The sequence below is a fragment of the Podarcis bocagei genome (assembly GCF_964188305.1).
Source record: "Podarcis bocagei genome assembly, chromosome: 13".
Classification (NCBI taxonomy): Eukaryota; Metazoa; Chordata; class Lepidosauria; order Squamata; family Lacertidae; genus Podarcis; species Podarcis bocagei.
In genome coordinates, this window is record NC_138138.1 from 39889953 (window position 1) to 39907905 (window position 17953).

Here is a 17953-nt window from a genome sequence, read left to right on the forward strand (position 1 = left end):
AGAGGTGAAGAGCTCGTGTTCTGCTTTTGGCCCTCCCATAAGGGCATCTGACTGGCCACTACAAGAACAAAATTCTAGACTAGATGGGCCTTAGGCCTGATCCAGCTAGACCCTTCTTGTGTTTTTAAAACTCAGTGACTCAGAGGTGGAGCTAGAATTGGGAGCTGACCACCAGTAAACCTTGCATATGATAATTTACATGTATGGATGCAAATTTGAACACAGTGGGACTTACTTCTGTAAAGGCTTGCAGTGTAAGGCTCAGGAATAAACACTCCACAGGTTTCCTTAAAAATTGCTGACTGCTGAGGCACTGTAATTAAAGTACTTAAAGTGGAGATGGGTTACATTTTCCTTCAAAATTATAGGAAGGGCTTTGTATGCCAGCGTCACAATTTCCTTCATGTGGTGCAGGTATTTTATTTTCAGTATAAACAGGACCCTGTTTTGGCACCTACACACACACACAGAGGCACCTATTCCAAAAAGGACAGGAGTGGGGCAGGGGCAGATCTCCCCACCACTTTTAATTGTTCTCTGAGATGTGGAGGGGAGGAAAAGGGAAAACCAGGACATTCCAGGATCAAACCCCAAACGGGAATGACTTCTGTAATTCTGGGTCTGTCCCTGGGAAATCGGGACACTTTGAGGGTAGGATAGGGCTCCTCTTGCGATCCACCTTTGATGGAGGGCAGGATAGGGCTGCAGCCCACTGGTCCTGATGCACCACCTGCTAGACCAGACGGATGGTGAATGGGCAAAATGCACTCTGCACAAGCTCAGGCTCTCTATTACTGCTTGATAGGTTTTTGAGCTGTGACTCAGGCCCTGCCCAGGGCCCAAACTACCTTTCTTGATAGGTTCTGCCTGGCTTCTTGCTTGAATCTGTTAGATTCCCCATTTCCCTCCCAGGGAACACTGCGCGCCGGAGGGTCACAAGGTTAGACAAACCCAGCAGCGCCAACCTAGTTTGCTTTGGCTGAGGCTGTGGCTTGCTGGCGAGGAATCCCCCTCCATATGCTTCCCCCCTCCCTCAGTATAATCCACACAACTCAAGCCAGGAATAACCTCCTTTCAAGCCAAGCTGGTGACCAGCCTAAGACGGGGTTGAGGGTAGGAGAAGGCAGAGACTGACAGCAAGGTGGATGGGGGACATCTGAGGGCAGGGGAAGAAGGATGGGGCGAGGCTCTGCCATCAGGACGAATGGAGGAGAGGGCACCTCATAAATGGTACAGATATTATATGAAAGAGGGGCACATGACATGATAGCAGTCTATTGAGTCATGTTCGTTCCCTAATAATAATAATAATAATAGCAGCAACAACACATTTCTGAACAGTAGATTCGGCAGATAAAGCACACACGCATTCAAGCCACACAGCCACAAATGCCTGACAGAATGGTGTCCAAATACAGCTCAGAAAGGCAACTCGGCAAAGACCGCCTGTGGATTCACTCAGGTTGCACAAGCATTTCACATGTGTATAATAGCACGTTCACAAGCTAGAGACATATGCATTGCTCACGGACATTGCCTTGTTAAATATACACAGCGTCTTCACAGGAGAAATGAAGTCTTTTGACAGATTAGACCAGAATGCCATGGCACACCAGTAGTTGTTGTTGTTAGAATTTATACACCTGGAGGTCTCAGGGCAGTTCACAGAACAAAATCAAAATATAAAACCACAGTATATATAATCAAAATAAAAACAACTTAATAACACCCCCCCAAAAGAACCACACTTTAAAAGGGCATCAGATGTCAATCGAATCAGTCAAAGGCCTGGTTAAAAAGACTAAAGGTGTATAATGAAGGCACCAGGTGAACTTCCCTGGGGAGGGCATTCCACAGAGGGAGCCACTGCAGAGAAGGCCCATTCTCATGTTGCCACCATTTGGACCTCTCGAGGAGGAGGCACACGAAGAAAGGCTTCAGAAGATTATCTCAGGGTCCGGGTAGGTTTATATGGAAAGAGGCGGTCCTTGAGGTTCTTAGCTCTACACTGAACAAAACTCCCAGAATCCTTTGCTGCTATATTTTATAATTCCCACACCTAGGACATGTGAATATATATGTGTGTGTGTGATATACCATATATATAGCGTGTAATAACATTGAGGGGCATTACCGTGAGTGTGTCCAAAGTGCTTTGTTATTAGAAGCATAACTCCTCCCCTATTATTATTTTCTAATGGAGACTTCTTGATGTAGCAGGCGCAAATTCAACAGGTGAAGCCTTCTGTACCATGACATTTTCTGGACGGTGGATGGCAATTGCATGGGGGGCAATCTGGATGAGTCAGGAGGTGGGGAATCAGCAAATATGTGCTTGTGCATGGGAGCTGGGACTTTCTTTTGCTGTTGCCTTTCCTTTCATCTCAGTGGGATTTTTCCCAAAAATTACTCAGAGCGTTCTTCCAGAGCAGAAGTCCTGGAAGACATCCGAGTTCAGCCTCTCTTCTCTCCCCAACACCAGTAAACACAGAAGACTTGACTACTGACTCTGCCAGTGGGGGTGCCCAAATGCAGAGAAAGGGCAGCAAAACAGACTGAAAATTCCATGAAAAATCTGTTTAGTACTAGGCTGTTAGTCATTGCCTTCCATGGCAAAATTACTATCTGTATTGTCTCCAGTGTAGTAAATCCACACATTCATGCACTGTTTGTACCTGAAGATGAAAACATAGTACAAACTGTGATTTTAACCAAAGTTAAAGACTTTGCTATAGCATTCAATCGAATCTTCTGCTTGCATCCTTGTTGATAAATAACTGCAACTGGTTGTCCCCACAAATGGATTTTTAATCAGATTGGTTTTGGGCAAAAAAGGTCACATGCGGTTGTTAAAAACCAGTTATTGTTCACCTTTTGGTTAAGGTAAAACCCTTTAAGATGATTTCCCATAAAATCAAGAAGAATATAAATCAAGAAGAATATCACAGTGTAGGGCTTTTGTACACTGGAGACAATACAGATGCCATTCTTCAGGGTTCAGCTGCCTCTGCAGAATCTCTGGAAGTTAAATCTCTGAATCTGTTTGGCGTGTGCTTGTGCGTGTGTCTTGCCTGTCATGCAAAAGCATGTGTATGCCTGCACATGAGCACTAAAGCATCATGCAACATACAGAAAACCTTTTCACATATTGCAACTGTTGAGGTATGTCTATTATATTAGGGAAATAGCTTGGGAGGGGGGAATGTGCATATTAAGCAAGATTGAATGCAAAAATGCATATTTGCTTATGAAATTTCATGAGGACTTAAAAAAACAAAAAAAACCCCACAAAATGATGTGGAAATGTGGAAAATCAAATTTACGATTGGAAAAATGAGAAACGGAGAGAAACAGAAATTGACATATTAGCTATATTGCAGACCAGTAACATTTCCCCAGTATATCATTAAACAAAGGGAACCCACACCCTTTTAGTTGAGCACAGCTTATTGCAGAGTAAATGGATATAGCATATGTTAGATCAGATGTTGCTAAACTACACCTCCCATCAACCCCAACCAGCCTGGCCGCTTGGGCCAACACTCAGTGTGGTTGAGTGTTGTAAGTCAACACCATCTATTGGGTCAAAGGTTCCCTATGCCTATATTAAGTGGTATAGTCTTTAACAATCTGCAACAATGTGAAAGTAAGAGAAGCAGAATCAGGCAGTGATTCTGGGCATAAGAATAGGGCTAATAGACACGTGTCCCTGTTTCAGTTAAAGAATATATGCAGCCTCATTAAAGGTCAAATTGCATAAATGTTCAGTGACACACACACACACACACACACACACACACTTATTAAGTATAACTGTTTAATTGTACATTGAAAAGGGAAATAACTCTGTATGTGTATGGCTAAAGGGACCATAGAAAACTCCACTGAAGCTAAGTGAGACTCTCTGAGTTCTTAAAGGGATAATTAACTGAGAATGTATCTCTGCTACTCTCTCACTGTGGTGTTTAACTTAAATCACATGAGAGGGGTATTCAGTTGCAAATCGCCATTTTGTGTGAGCCAAGTCTTTGTTCTCAAGCCACCAAAGACGAAGGATGTGCTAATGGTGTTTCTTCTGGAGAGAATACAGTCAGATTGTAATGGAGTCTGTGTGGAGAGAAAGAACTTTGCTTTCAGTTCTGTTTGAAGTAATTTTATATTTTTATGATGTTCTGCCTATGCTTGGACAAACACATGATTTTAGGCAACTATTTGGATGTATCCTAATTGTTGTAAGTCTGTTTTGGAACAAGTTCTGTTAGTAAAGCTTTGGAACCATATTTTTGGTCTGGACAATTTTTATTCCAAGAAGAATAGGGTTTTAGTCATCCTATTGCTTCCATATGCACAATTTTAATAACCGCAGTACTTACTGCAGCCTTCCTTTTAGGGCATAACACATACCAGGTGACTTACACTATCATAAATCATAAGTTACATTAGCAGCCAGAAAATTCAGACTGTAGGTGACATCCAACAGTGTCTATCCACCGATGGAACAGGCATCTCATGCAACAGGACTTTTCCTTCCTCTCCTCTCTCCTGCAGCCCCATGGGCCCCACTACCTGTTCGTAGGGGTTGCATGACCTTCACCAGGTTGGTGAAAGCTCACTTGGTGGATATTCAGGGATCTAAAACCCACAGCTCATCTTCTAACTTTGACAGACTTTTTGCATGGTGAAGAGTGGGGCTCCTGATAAGCTGAAAGAGAAGTCTGAAATATGTTTAAGTAGCAAATCAATAATAAGGCATTCTACTATGTTGAGGACTTGTTGTTGAAGTTCTCCCTATTTCATGATGGTGAACTAAACATCCTTATTCCATAAATCAAAACAAAGCGTTTTGGGGAGGAAAGGACAAGAAAGTATGACATCTATGACAAAGTAGACCCTGGCTGAATCGCTAATCCCTAAATTCTCTTAAACTAGGCAGGCAAAAAAAAGGTCACAAATATTTATTTTATGGGTGGGACTATGAATTAGAGGTAGATATGAAAATCCATTGTTAATAATACAGAAAGGCCATCTGTTCCCAACCACTTACCTTGATGCAGGAACAGATCTAATATCCTTTGGGGAGAGTGATCTGCACCCAACCCTCCATTTTGTATACAGTGATACCTTGGTTTTCGAAAGCCATAAACCCAGAAGTAAATGCTTTGGTTTTTGAACTTGCCTCGGAAGTTGAACATGCCACATGGCTTCCGTACTGAGTTTTCAATTTTCGAACGTTTTGGAACTCGGGCGGTCTTCCGGAACGGATTACGTTCGAAAACTGAGGTATCCACTGTGCTAATCAAGTTTATTTTTGTGATGGACATTCTTTCTCCTGAACTGATAAGTTAGGCTACACCTTTTTGTATTGTTTTATGTAATGTTTTATATCATGTTGCATGGATTTCTGTATTTATAGTCCTATGAATACCCATGATTCATATGTTTTTGTAGATACATATTAATTGCATTTATTATTGTTCAGTTGGTATGTTGTGAACACAATTTTTCTGGAAAAGTGGTCTATATAAATAAACTGATGATGAACAAGAGGTGGGTCTGGTGGTCCCTGTCTTGCCTGCTCATTTTCTTCCCATCTCTCTCTCTCTCTCTCTCTCTCTCTCTCTCTCTCTGCTTTTGCATTTATGAGTTTCTTTTGTCCATTGATCCATACAGTCTCCTTCTGTCTTTCTATCTCTTGGTTATTTTTTTCCGCTCTCTCTCTCTTGGTTGGCATCATTCCATGGAAAGCTGCATGACTATGCCAGCAGGGAGTTGGACCCTGGGTGTCTGCCTGTTTGGTGTGGGGGAGAAAAAGGAGGTGGCGATTCTTACTGTTGCAAACTCCGGACCAATCGGACCCCCGTACGTTGTCCCATCGCCCGCCCCGCAGTCCCTTCTGCTGACACGCTGTCAGAATTCCACCCCAAGGATGAAATAAACAGGTTCTTCAGTTCAGACAGGAGCCGAGAGCTGTGCTCCCCGTGTGGGGCCGGGTCAAGGTTCGACCCCAACATACCGACACTAGCAGGGTGCGAGGAATGCAGGAGAAGAGAATTCTTCGCAGCCCCAGACAGACACTCAGAGATACTCCTCGCGCACTCTGGAGACCTCTTGCCACCGCTGAGCTTTGGACACACTGAGCGGAGGAACAAGGCGAGGAACAAAAAGCCCTTCATGTCTGGATGTGGAGCAGAGACCGTGTGCACCACACAGAAGAAAGGTCTTTGGGGAGTTGAACCCCCACAGAAAAACCTTTGCACACGCAGATCAAATTCTCTCTCTTTCTCGGAGGATCAGAAGTAAGTGGAAGAAAAATAGGTAGACAAATGGACACAGAGATAGCCTGGAAGAAAGATAGGTGTGCAGCTAAAACAATAAGTAGGTAGGTCAGAAAAGAGCAAGGTTCTGCTGTCTCGCTTTCTCTGAAGGCCCGGGGGGACGTTAAGAAGTTCTCCTGGACACCCTACCCTCGGCCATCTCTCCATGGAGCCACCAACAACCAACCTTTCGTTGTGGGTGCCCCTGGGCAACGGGACTGTGTCGGAGGGAGGTGAGTCAGCCGCAGCCCTGGGAGCTGTGCTGAGCCTCATGTGTGCCACCGGTGTGGCGGGAAACCTCTACGCCTTGGCCGTGGTGCGGGCATCACCCTCAGCTTCCTCGCTCCGTGTCCACTTGGTCAACCTGGCCTTGGCCGACCTGCTGTACCTGTCGACGGCCCCCTTCATTGTCCACAACGGGCTGGTGAAGGACTGGCTTTTCGGCGAGGCCGGCTGCCGGGTCCTCCTCAGCCTGGACCTCCTCACCATGCATGCCAGCATCTTCCTGCTCACCCTGATGAGCTGTGAGCGCTACGCTGCCGTGGCCCACCCCTTCCAGGCCGCAAGGCGTGCGCGGCGCTGCCGACGACCTCTGGCCCTGGCCATCTGGCTCCTGTCCTTTGCCCTGGCCTTGCCCATGATGGTGATGATCCACCAGGAGGAGCGGGCGGTGGGGGACGGCGTGCCCGTCCGGCGTCTCTGCTCCCCAACCTGGAGTGAGGAGCAGTACAGGGTCTACCTGAGCGTTCTGTTCAGCACCAGCATCGTGGCTCCCGGCATCATCATCGGGTCCCTCTACTGGCGCTTGGCCAGGACTTATTGGGTGTCGCAGACGCGCGGCGGGTTGGGCCGCTCTCCAAAGAACCGGGTCTTCCTCCTCATCCTCGTCATTGTGCTGGCCTTTTGGGCTTGCTATTTGCCCTTCTGGGTCTGGCAGCTCCTGCCTCTTTACTGCCAGCAGGCTGCCCACCTCCCCGTCCGCACAGAGATCTCCATCAACCACCTGGTGACTTGCTTGACTTACGGCAACAGCTGCATCAACCCCTTCCTCTACACCTTGCTGACGCGCAACTACCGTGATTACCTGCGCGCCCGCCAAAGGGGGTCATCACGCACTTCCCTGCGATGCTTCCAGAACAGAGAGAGGCCTCAAGGAGAAGGCCAGGAGGTCATCTGAGCCAAGGCAGGTAAGGAATGAAAGGCACCTGAAAAACACAGGGAGCTTCCTTATTGCTGAGTCAGAATGTTGGTCCATCAAGCTCAGGGCTGTCTCCTAGGGATGGGAGAGGATTTTTATTCCATTTGCACCAGCGTGGTGCAGTGGTTGGAGTGTAGGACTAGGACCTGGGAGACAGACCAGGGTTCAAATCCCCACTCGGCCGACCTCCCAGGGTTGTTGTGTAGATAAGATGGGGAGGGGTTGAACCTTGGAGAGAAAAAGTGGGATAGAAATGCAATAAACAAAGAAAAGTAAAAGACATTTAAATATGGTTCAATTAAATTTGCACTCTCCGAAACAATATGAGAACCGAAACTCAGCCATCCTTCAAATGCCACACTTATCTGAATTTTGCAATGGGGTTTCTCAACTAATGTTTGCAACAACAACAAAAAAGCATATGTTATGGGAAAGTGTGCATTAGAATTAATATATTAGTCAAAACAGCATGCAGTGATTCATTGTATTAGGATAAATTCCTAGCAACAACATATCCATTAGTCAAAACAGCATAAAAGTGTGATTATTAGGAGAAATTCACTTTAAAATGCTGAAGAATTTTCATGATTTCTTTTTTTAAAGAAAATATACACAAATTGCCGAAGAAATGTGAATAACCAAATTTACAAATGGGAAAAATGAAGAACTGACATAGACCAATATCTCTTATTGTCTACAATGGCTGGGAGAAGCTCTTTTGGATTTTAGGCAGCAGGAATTCCCAGCCCTACCTGGAGATGCCAGGAATTGAACCGGGGACCTTCTGGCATGCAAAGCAGATGCCCAACCACTCAGCTACGAGGAAGGCCCAGATGAATGTTGAGCATTGCCTTTATGTCTGAAGCCACGCTGCAGGGTGCAAAGCTTTGGAAACTCAGACTGCCGCGCGGCTTATTGAGAGTCATTATAGGGCCTTGTTTTCTTTTCAACAGAAACTTTGATCCCCAGCATGTGTTAAGAGTTGGGTCACTCACAGAACAACTTCCTTACTAAGTGGATGGAATGGGGGGGTTGATGTTAACTGCAACGTGGGCAGTTGGGAGGGTGTACCGAATTCTTGCTCTGCTCACATCTCACCCCCTAAATCACCTCCTCAGTCATTTTTCTCCTGGTGGCCATCAGAAGAGTCCCCTGCCCCTCTTCCAGAAGCAAAAACGACAGGAGAGAAGGAATTTTGCAGTTATGGGGGGTTCAGCCATACGTTTCCCCGAACCTTGGAGCTACAGTGGTACCTCTGGTTACGTACTTAATTCGTTCCGGAGGTCTGTACTTAACCTGAAACTGTTCTTAACCTGAAGCACCACTTTAGCTAATGGGGCCTCCTGCTGCTGCCGTGCCGTCTGAGCACAATTTCTGTTCTCATCCTGAAGCAAAGTTCTTAACCTGAAGCACTGTTTCTGGGTTAGCGGAGTCTGTAACCTGAAGCGTATGTAACCCGAGGTACCACTGTATTTGTAAAGCTGTGAGGCTTCTTGCTACTTTCAGAGCATATGAAGTTGAGGGCAACGGAGACAAAGCGTGATCCATGAGCAGTAGAGGGTTCATTTGTGCTGGGCATCCAGATCAGCGTGATTTCAGAAGACCCCGTTGGCATCATTCCTCACTCTGGAACTTTGTCGTCCACAAAGTTTGGCTGGCCATCAAGGTGAAGAGGTTGGAAGAGGTTGGGCTGCCTTCACATTTAGCTGCACCTTGAGAACTGCAGGTTCTGTTTAAAATGAACCAAGCTTCTAGCCCTCATCATTGGACAACTCACTGAGTCATTTAGTAATTTGCAGAAATGTGAATTACCTAGCAAGGATTCTTCCCCCACCTCCTCCCGAATCTGGAAGAGGTGGCAAATTGCAGGCGAAGGTGGCTTTTACATCTCATGCAAGTTTCACAGCAGAGCAACAACTGATAAGCACATGATGCTTAGCCATCCTGCTCTACTTTATCCTCAGGCCTCTGGGCAGATTAATGAGAAAAGACAGCAGAGAAAAGAGGGGCAGCTATTAATTAAAAAGCAAAACACAACCTTAAAAGATTTTTGGGGCAAAAGCTTCTCCCTGTAAACTGGTACAGTTTACCTGGGAGTAAATCCCACTGATAGAAGTGGGACTTGTTTCTAAGAAAATGCAGACAGGACAGTTCTGTAAATTGCTAACCTTTCTTCAGTAGCAAAATCTACTGAATGAAAATCTAAATCCATAACGATTATATGAAGTCCTCAAACACCTTCTATTACAGTTTTTAAAACGCAGTGCACAGGAATGGGTGAGAGGGTGATATTTTTTCCACAGAATATGCTTGACTGAAAGCTTAAGGGATAGATCTCCTTTGAACTTAAAAGTATAAAGATATTTAGAATTAGGCAATATTAACAGACAGGTTTTTTCTGAACTTACACCATTGGAAAGAGGTTATATTTTGGTCAGCTATATATGAATTTTAAATATATTGGATTCCATGTCTTAAAACATTTTTTCAGTATTTTGGTTCAGTTTGATATGGTTATTATTTTTAAAGAATCTAATTTAACTGACACTAGCTTTTTGCTCTTTAGTATTTTTTTTAATTAAATGGATATATTACTATTGTAACCCTTGGACATTAACAGTGAAAACCTACGATTTTTCTTTAAGTCCTTCTGTATTTAATGGAGATAACTCCCAGGGAAATAATTATTAACCGTTGACCGGGATATAATTTTCATATATTTAGTTTAATGTATTTTAAGCATCACACTATTTTACTCTACATTAATCCGCAGGAGGCTCCTGTTTGCATCTCATGGCAGCAGTTTCTACCTTTGGCACTTGACACCTTGTAAACTTGCTAAGATGAATAATAACTGTTGGAGATGTGGAGAATCTGGAGGGAATACATTACATACATGGTGGACATGCAGGGGGAGTAAACCATTTTGGAGTGATATTTATCTGGAACTAAAAAGAATTTCAAAAGTGAATATTCAAAAAAAAATCAACCTGAATCATTCTTATTAGGTATTACCGGTTTGCATATCACCCCCAAAAAACAAGGAAAATCTTTCTGTATGCCACCTCAGCTGTGAGGGTTATAACAGCTACACATTGGAAAAGAGGATACGTACCCACCAGATCTGACTGGATACAAAAACTAACAGAGTATGCGGAGTTAGACTACTTATCAGAAAGAATCAAAGATAAATCTAAACAGGAGTTTGTCTCAAACTGGAATTGTTTTAAGGAATACTTGAAGAATAATTGCTGCAATCTGAAAATGGTAACGGCCTTTAAGTAGTTTCTGTGGATAACAAATTTAAAAGGAAAACTGATAAGAAAATATTATAAATAAAAAGACAATGGACAAATATAGGCAATAAGTTTATTAGTACAAAATGGAAGAAACGGGAAGTCATTCATTTATGAGGAATATTATGGTTTTAAGATTACATTTTTTTCTTTTTTTGTGTACAGTAATACTTGTCGATCTATGATAATAATAATAATTACAAACATACTCTGAAAACAGGAATATGTAAGATGTAAAGTTATGATGTAAAGATATACTTCTGAGTATATAAGTAATAAAGGAAATAAATAATAATAATAAAGTAATAAAGGAAAAACTAAAAAAAAAGAAAAAGAAGAAAAAAAAGAATTAGGGAGCAGAGTTCAAATTTAAAGGTGAATCTAGCTAATTTGCATTTTTCAAAACAATAAGCAAAACAAAACACAGCCATCCTTCAAAATTCGCATTCTCTGAATGATGCGATGCAGTTCTCCAGCCAAGTAATGTGTACCAAAATGCATATACTAAAGTATGCATAAAATGCATATATAAGTGAAATATGCTTTGCAAAAATTTGCATATTAGGTCAAATTGCACACCAAAATGTGTACACTAAAAGAAATGCACACTAGAACTTTCATGAGGATTAAAAAAGAAATTTGCAATCTGATGTAGAAACGTGAACTGAACTTCTCATATGGAAAAACGAGAAACAGAGAGAGAGAGAGAGAGAGAGAGAGAGAGAGAGAGAGAGAGAGAGAGAAATTGACACACAGTATTTACCCACCCTGACTTGGAATAGAGGAGGTGAATTGCCCTTTTTCAACTTTTACTTTTTAAAAAGTATTGGTCATTGCAACAGACAGGACTGGAACAGTTCTTAGAACCCAGCCGGTCTTCTTCTCTATCACAAATCATGTGCTGAATAAAATAACCTCACTTCCAGAGTCAGCTTAATATCATTTGTTGTCCCAAGAAGTTGCAGTTGTTGCAGTTGTTGCTGCTGTTGTTGTTACCACCTGCCCTGTGCCAGACGTTGTCAAGGCAAATTATAGCAATATAAAATACACCAGTAAAAACAGTTTAGTAGTGAATTTAATTTGTTTTAAACTGTTTTTAATGCTGTTTATATTATATATATCTATGCATTTCCCTTTGGGTGCAACAAAATTACGGGGAAGGAAAAGGACTTCAAGAAATTAAATTATTTTCCTGTTGCTTCAGTCTTAGACTTCCCTGGAATTATTGAAAAACCAGTCCTTTTTTCAACCAGATAAATAGGAATACAAGGAGAGCAAACATTTACCAGTAATCTTTCTGGGCCTTTATATTGATGGATTAAATCCACCCTCCCTTGCAAAGGATCCTGGGGCTCCTTCCCACTCGTCTATAGAAATGTCCTATTGCAGAAACCGCAAAAAAGCAATCTCCGAATTGAGTTTTCACACTACTCCAAATTCAGCTATGTTCCACTCTGACTTTAAAATGAGGAACACATCCAGCATTTGCTCTGAAGTTAAAACTGAAGTCGTGCAGATTTATTGTAAGCGTGAGCTTCTCAAATAATGTACTGGTACCTGTTTCCCAAAACCTCTAAATCCCTAAGTTCATTTAATTTGAGATGTGGGGACTGAACCAGGGACCTTATGCATGCAAAAGCACATGTTCTACCTAGGTTGACCAGATGACCTGCTTTTATAGGAAGCAGTCCTCTATTTGATGAAGTCCTCTATTTAAAGCAGGGGTCAGCAGCCTTTTTCAGTCGTGGGCCAGTCCACCGTCCCTCAGACCATGTGGAGGGCTGGACTATATTTGGGAGGGGGTGAACGAATTTCTATGCCCCACAAATAACCCAGAGAAGCATTTTAAATAAAAGCACACATTCTACTCATGTAAAGAAACGCTGATTCCCAGACTTCCGTGGGCCGGATGTAGAAGGTGATAGGGCCACATCCGGCCCCCAGGCCTTAGGTTGCCTACCCCTGATTTAAAGGGACTTTGAAAGTGGTGCCTTGCAGCTGTTTTGAACTACAACTCCCATCAGCTCCAGCCAGCAGGCCCAACACCTGAGCATCATGGTAGTTGTAGTCCAAAGCGAATGGATTCTTGGCTAGCCCCCAGTTAGCTGCTGGACAGGCAGGCATACAGGTCACCTAGGCAGTCTTCTCCATTATGGTGTTGCCTATTTCAATTTCAATTACAGTGATTATTAGCATATGCAAATTTCATGTAAATCATTGCCCTCTTCTCTCTCTTTGTATGTGTGATGCATTGCCTGGGGTGTTTTTTTTTTTGGGGGGGGGGGAGATGTGCTAAGTGTCCACCCTCCCTCTGGAAAAAAACAGGCAGCAGGAGTTCCATTTCTGTTTACAGCTCAGCCAGCCGGACCACAGGTTCTCCATCCCTGACTTAAAGATTACAGGGACATCAAAGGCTTCCTGGCCTTCTTCTGCTTTCTTGTTCTTTCGCCCACAGGTCTCCAGACTGTTAATCCATTGCAGAAACAGTGTGGACTTTGGAAGAGAAACTGCACATAGGAAAACCCTTCACAATCCCAGGGCTGCATCTCAAGAGTCACAAGCGAGGGTTGCCGGGTTGTTGCTGTTTATGCATTGGGTCTCTGTTTGCTGTACGGCAGGTGGAAAAGCAACAGGTGTACGTTTCTTGAGAAGTGTGATTTCCCTGCCCTTGCAAGGCCTCAGCTGCGCAAGTTCTTCCTATCTGTTGCAAAGGCACATTTGTGTCTTCTGCCTCTATTCACACTGAGACAAACTTTTAACATGATCAGAGGCATGTTTCCCTAAAGAACAAATGAATAACTGTTGCAAACAAAAATTGCCCTTTTCCCTTATGGGGTATCCAAGAGCCCATATAGAGTCCTTACGTACGTTCCCTATTGGCAGGAGAAAATAACAGAGGCCAATCAGAGAATATTGAGAAGCAAAGCAGCTAGTAAGCTTGATCTTTATTGATCTGTTGCAACAGGGTGCTCCCCTCACACGCAGGAAAGGAGGAGGAACCCAGAACAATGGTGCGCAAGGCCTTATAAAGACTTTTGGAATTGCCACCCTGTAGATCAAGACCACCCCCAGATACATCATACATACATCACAGAAAAGGTGGTCTAAAACAGAAATTTGAATGTTTTTCCTGTTTGCCAGGTTATCTAATTGCCTTTCCTGATAGTCTGTCACCCATTAAAATGCTGATTACTCAATTCCTGAGACAATGGGAAGGCTCCCTGACCCGCCGCCCCCTACTTGCAGGGAAAACATTTGGTCAGTTTGGGAATCAAAATGGCTTCAGCTCAGTCTTCCTGTGCTGATCTATGTACGTGCTTGGTTGGTACACTTATGAACATTACCATATATCTAAGACCTCAAAATTCCTATCACATAACGAACGAAGATAAGTGTTTCTTGCTGTTCTTTCCCATTTTGTTTTCAGATTTTTTATTATAAAAAACCTGCCTGTATATTTATGCACAGAATCATCCAATGTGTACATTTATTTGTATATGCCCCTCTATATTCCTTGGTTATTCTTTGCAGTTAGCAGCTGTGCTCTGCTCCAGTATTCTGAAAATGGGTCCAGTTTCATTCCTCCTCTGACTTGCACCTCACAGTGCCTCATTTGTCTGCTTGTGAACAGGGGGAATAATAGCACAGAATCATTGTGGAGTTGGAAGGGACCCTGAGGGTCATCTAGTCCAACCCCCTGCAATGCAGGGATCTTTTACCCAACATGGGGCTCGAACCCATGACCTTGAGATTCAGTCTCGTGCTTTACTGACTGAACTATCCCAGGCTGTGATGCTTTTACATTTAAACATACAATCATGCAACTTCATAAAAATAAATAAATTGTGCTGACAGTACAGTCCACAAAAAAGACCCTAAGAACAAATGTTTGAAAACAGCATCTGTGAACTAGAGGAAGTGAAGGAAGGAGGGCAGAAGAGATGGAATCTGTCCCTGTGGGTTGTTCCGTGGTAAGATGGAGGAGATGGCAAATTCACAGTACATTAACATCTTTAGGCATGCTTTATGGAGTCAGGATACAGCAAGGAGGAGGGCAGAAGAGGGGGCAAGCTGCCCTATAATTTTGGGGACCAGCAGGGCCTGCTGGGTTATGGGCAAGGGCCCAGGATCTCTGGTTTCCGTTTGTGGACCTCCAACAAATTTGCTGCGCCACTTCATTTTACTGCTAGAAGGCATGGCATATTTAAGCTCCCTTCATTCCACCTGTTATTCAGGGAAAAGCTTGCGTTCTGCTTCATCACTAACAAAGCATCCGAAACAGTCACATTTTCAGTCCATTTAAATAAAAAAACACCACATACTCTCTCTCTCTCTCTCTCTCTCTCTCTCTCTCTCTCTCTCTCTCTCTGTCTCTCTCTCTCTCTCTCTCTCTCACACACACACACACACCACACTGGATGTTGCTGCATCCCTAAGGTCTTGCTCACAAGCTGCTCTTATGTGACTGTTTTGCTTTTCCCTGCCTGCACAACAGATCCACATTCCGCCACGCCAGATGTTAATGTTTTGGTGCCATTTTCCCACAAGGAAAAGGAGGTGAAACAGAAAATGGTGCTGACACTGATGCAATACTAAAAGTGGCGGGGGGGGGGGGAGAGAGAAAACAGGGCTAGAGAAGAATTGGACAGTCTGTAGATGGCCGGCCAGATCGCTTCCTATGATTTCATGTTGCAGCTTCCTGGTTTTGAACTCCCCCCCACTTTGCAGACTGGCGTTCATCTTCTGCGGACACAATTTCTGGGTTGCAACAAAAGCTGTCAGTCTATAAGGTTCCACCAGACTCTTTCATCTTCTTTGCTCCTAGGGTTGGTTGGGAATCCTTTTGGAACAAGCTCTCATTAAAATAATCTTCATCAACATCTTGGCATTTTCCATAGTACAGATGGGTGTTTTGACTTTCATTTCCCGTCAGCATAAAATAAAATACTTGGAGACTTCGTTTGCTTTTACCTAGCAGAAACCACAACATTTCCCTGCCATGGGATGATTTCCAAGTCAAAGTTGTTTCCCCCCCAAAACCTTTGAAGCTGTGGAATTTCCACCCACCCATCTATAACAGCTGCAGGAAAGAGATGTACGTTACAGCAAGTAGGAGAATTATGACTCAGAGTCAGGTTTTCGGGTTTGAATTTTAAAGGGTCAATGAAATGTGGAGCCCTAAAACTGCAGGCCATTTTCCCATTCCCCAAACCCTATTTAAAAGTCAATTTCATTTTAGATAGATTGTGGGGGATGGAGGTCAAATGACCTTCCTTTCTTTGTATTCATCAAAACTGTAGTTTACCAAAAACATATAATAAAACATAAAAAGTATTGATAAAAGAAGTTTAAAACATGTATTGATCAAAAGCAACATGGAACTTCTACATGTCTGAATAGGCTTGCCTAAACCAAAATGTTTTAAGGCTAGGGCTGCCATACGTCCGGATTTCCCCAGACATTAACAGGATTTCAAAGAAGGAATTGGATGTCTGGGGGGAAATTCTGAAAGGCAGAATCTTAGGCAAGTCACATTTTTTGTAAACAACTTTTGGGGTGTCCTGGTTTTTGAAATATTTAAGCAGGCACTGGAAAGAGTGGAACGAGCATTATGCAGCATGTGTAACAATGCCAGTTGTGCAGGTTGAAGCAATTGAATGGGCATATATGGGGTTAGGTGATCCTGCAAGTAAAGTGGTCCCAAGCTGTTAAGGGCTTTATATACAACCAGTGCAGATCTCTGAGCAGAGGCGTTCTATGCTGGCATGTGCAATCTCACTACCTGCCGGTGATGGTGCTACAGCATTCTCCACTAAGTGCAGCTTAGAATCATAGAATTGGAAGGGACCTCCGAGGGTCATCTAGTCCAACCCCCTGAAATGCTGGAATCTCGACTAAAGGGTCCGTGACAGATGGCCATCCAAACTCTGCTTAAAAACAGGATCGAGTGCAAGGGAAGCCCCACACAGAGTGCATTGTAGTAACCCAATCACCTGAATTGCTTATCATCATGATATGTACATACATGAAAGTTTCACATGACAACTAAACAGGCCCACACACGCTAACATCTGCCTGTCACACAAGACTGGATCCATGGGCCCACCTTCAGGTACACTTCCCACATACCCCAGTCTGCAGTTCCCCCAAAAAACACTATCCTTGTCCATCATTTTCCCATAGACAGAGGTACTCTGCCTTAAACACCTTTAAAGCAGCCATAAATCCAACAGGTACAGATGCCCTGCTGGAGAAACAGTGATTAGATGGAGAATCAGTTCTGACATTGAGAACAGTTGCCCTCTGGTGGGCAAGGTGAGTTATAGCAGCAACAGAGGGGGCCTTCCTTTGCTGCTTGCGCCCCCCAGAACAGCTGCTGCATTAATTATTGGACAGCGCCATATCCACACTATTTGTTGCATTTTAAACGTGTGTTTTTTTAAAAAAAACAAACCAAACAAATTTTGAGTCAAGTGCTTGCTCACTTTACTGAATATGCATTCATGTACCTGTTGAAGACGTAACAATCCCAGACATGACTACTGCTTGCTCTGCTGCAGTACTCCATATTTGATTGATGCCCACCTCTCCTGTGGCTGGACTGCATTTCTCCAGTTTGGGAGGAGCTAAAGGGGGAAATAGCCTCTTCTTCCTCCTGGCCCACCAGCTGAAATCCGATGATGTCTGACAGTGTAGAGCAGAATCTTAACTGTTACATCCCTGGCAAGCTGTTGTTAGGTCTGTGGTTCAAACCTGCTTACAACCCAATCTGTTTTCACTAAAAAAAACCATACCCTTATAATCAGGTGGTGTATATGTTGCAATTACACAACAGCAGAAAAAAGGTGCAGAATGAGATCGGCCATGGCATTCAGCTCCCTTCCTTTTCATTCTACCCACCCACCAAACAACCAAGTTTCTTGTGTTTTTAAAGATACATTTAATCCTGTGGGTGGTGAATCTCAGCAGCGCAAACAGTTGCTGCATAAGATTTATAGCAGCCAGGGACAGTGGGGAGTTCAGTGCTCCTCCTTGCCCTGCCCCGTTCCAAGCACCACCAGCAAAACAAATGAAGCAAAACCAAGATAAACCATGCACATTTGCATAATTTTATTCAGGTTGCAGAATCCACCTTTTTGCCGTTG

General features: G+C 43.5%; 1 pseudogene across 1 annotated transcript; it reads left to right on the forward strand.

The window, feature by feature from the left end:
• The first annotated feature begins 6438 nt into the window (after positions 1–6438).
• On the forward strand, positions 6439–7491 carry LOC308571580 (urotensin-2 receptor pseudogene; annotated as a pseudogene). The gene has a single exon. The product of its transcript is annotated as a urotensin-2 receptor pseudogene (transcript).
• The last annotated feature ends 10462 nt before the right edge of the window (positions 7492–17953 follow it).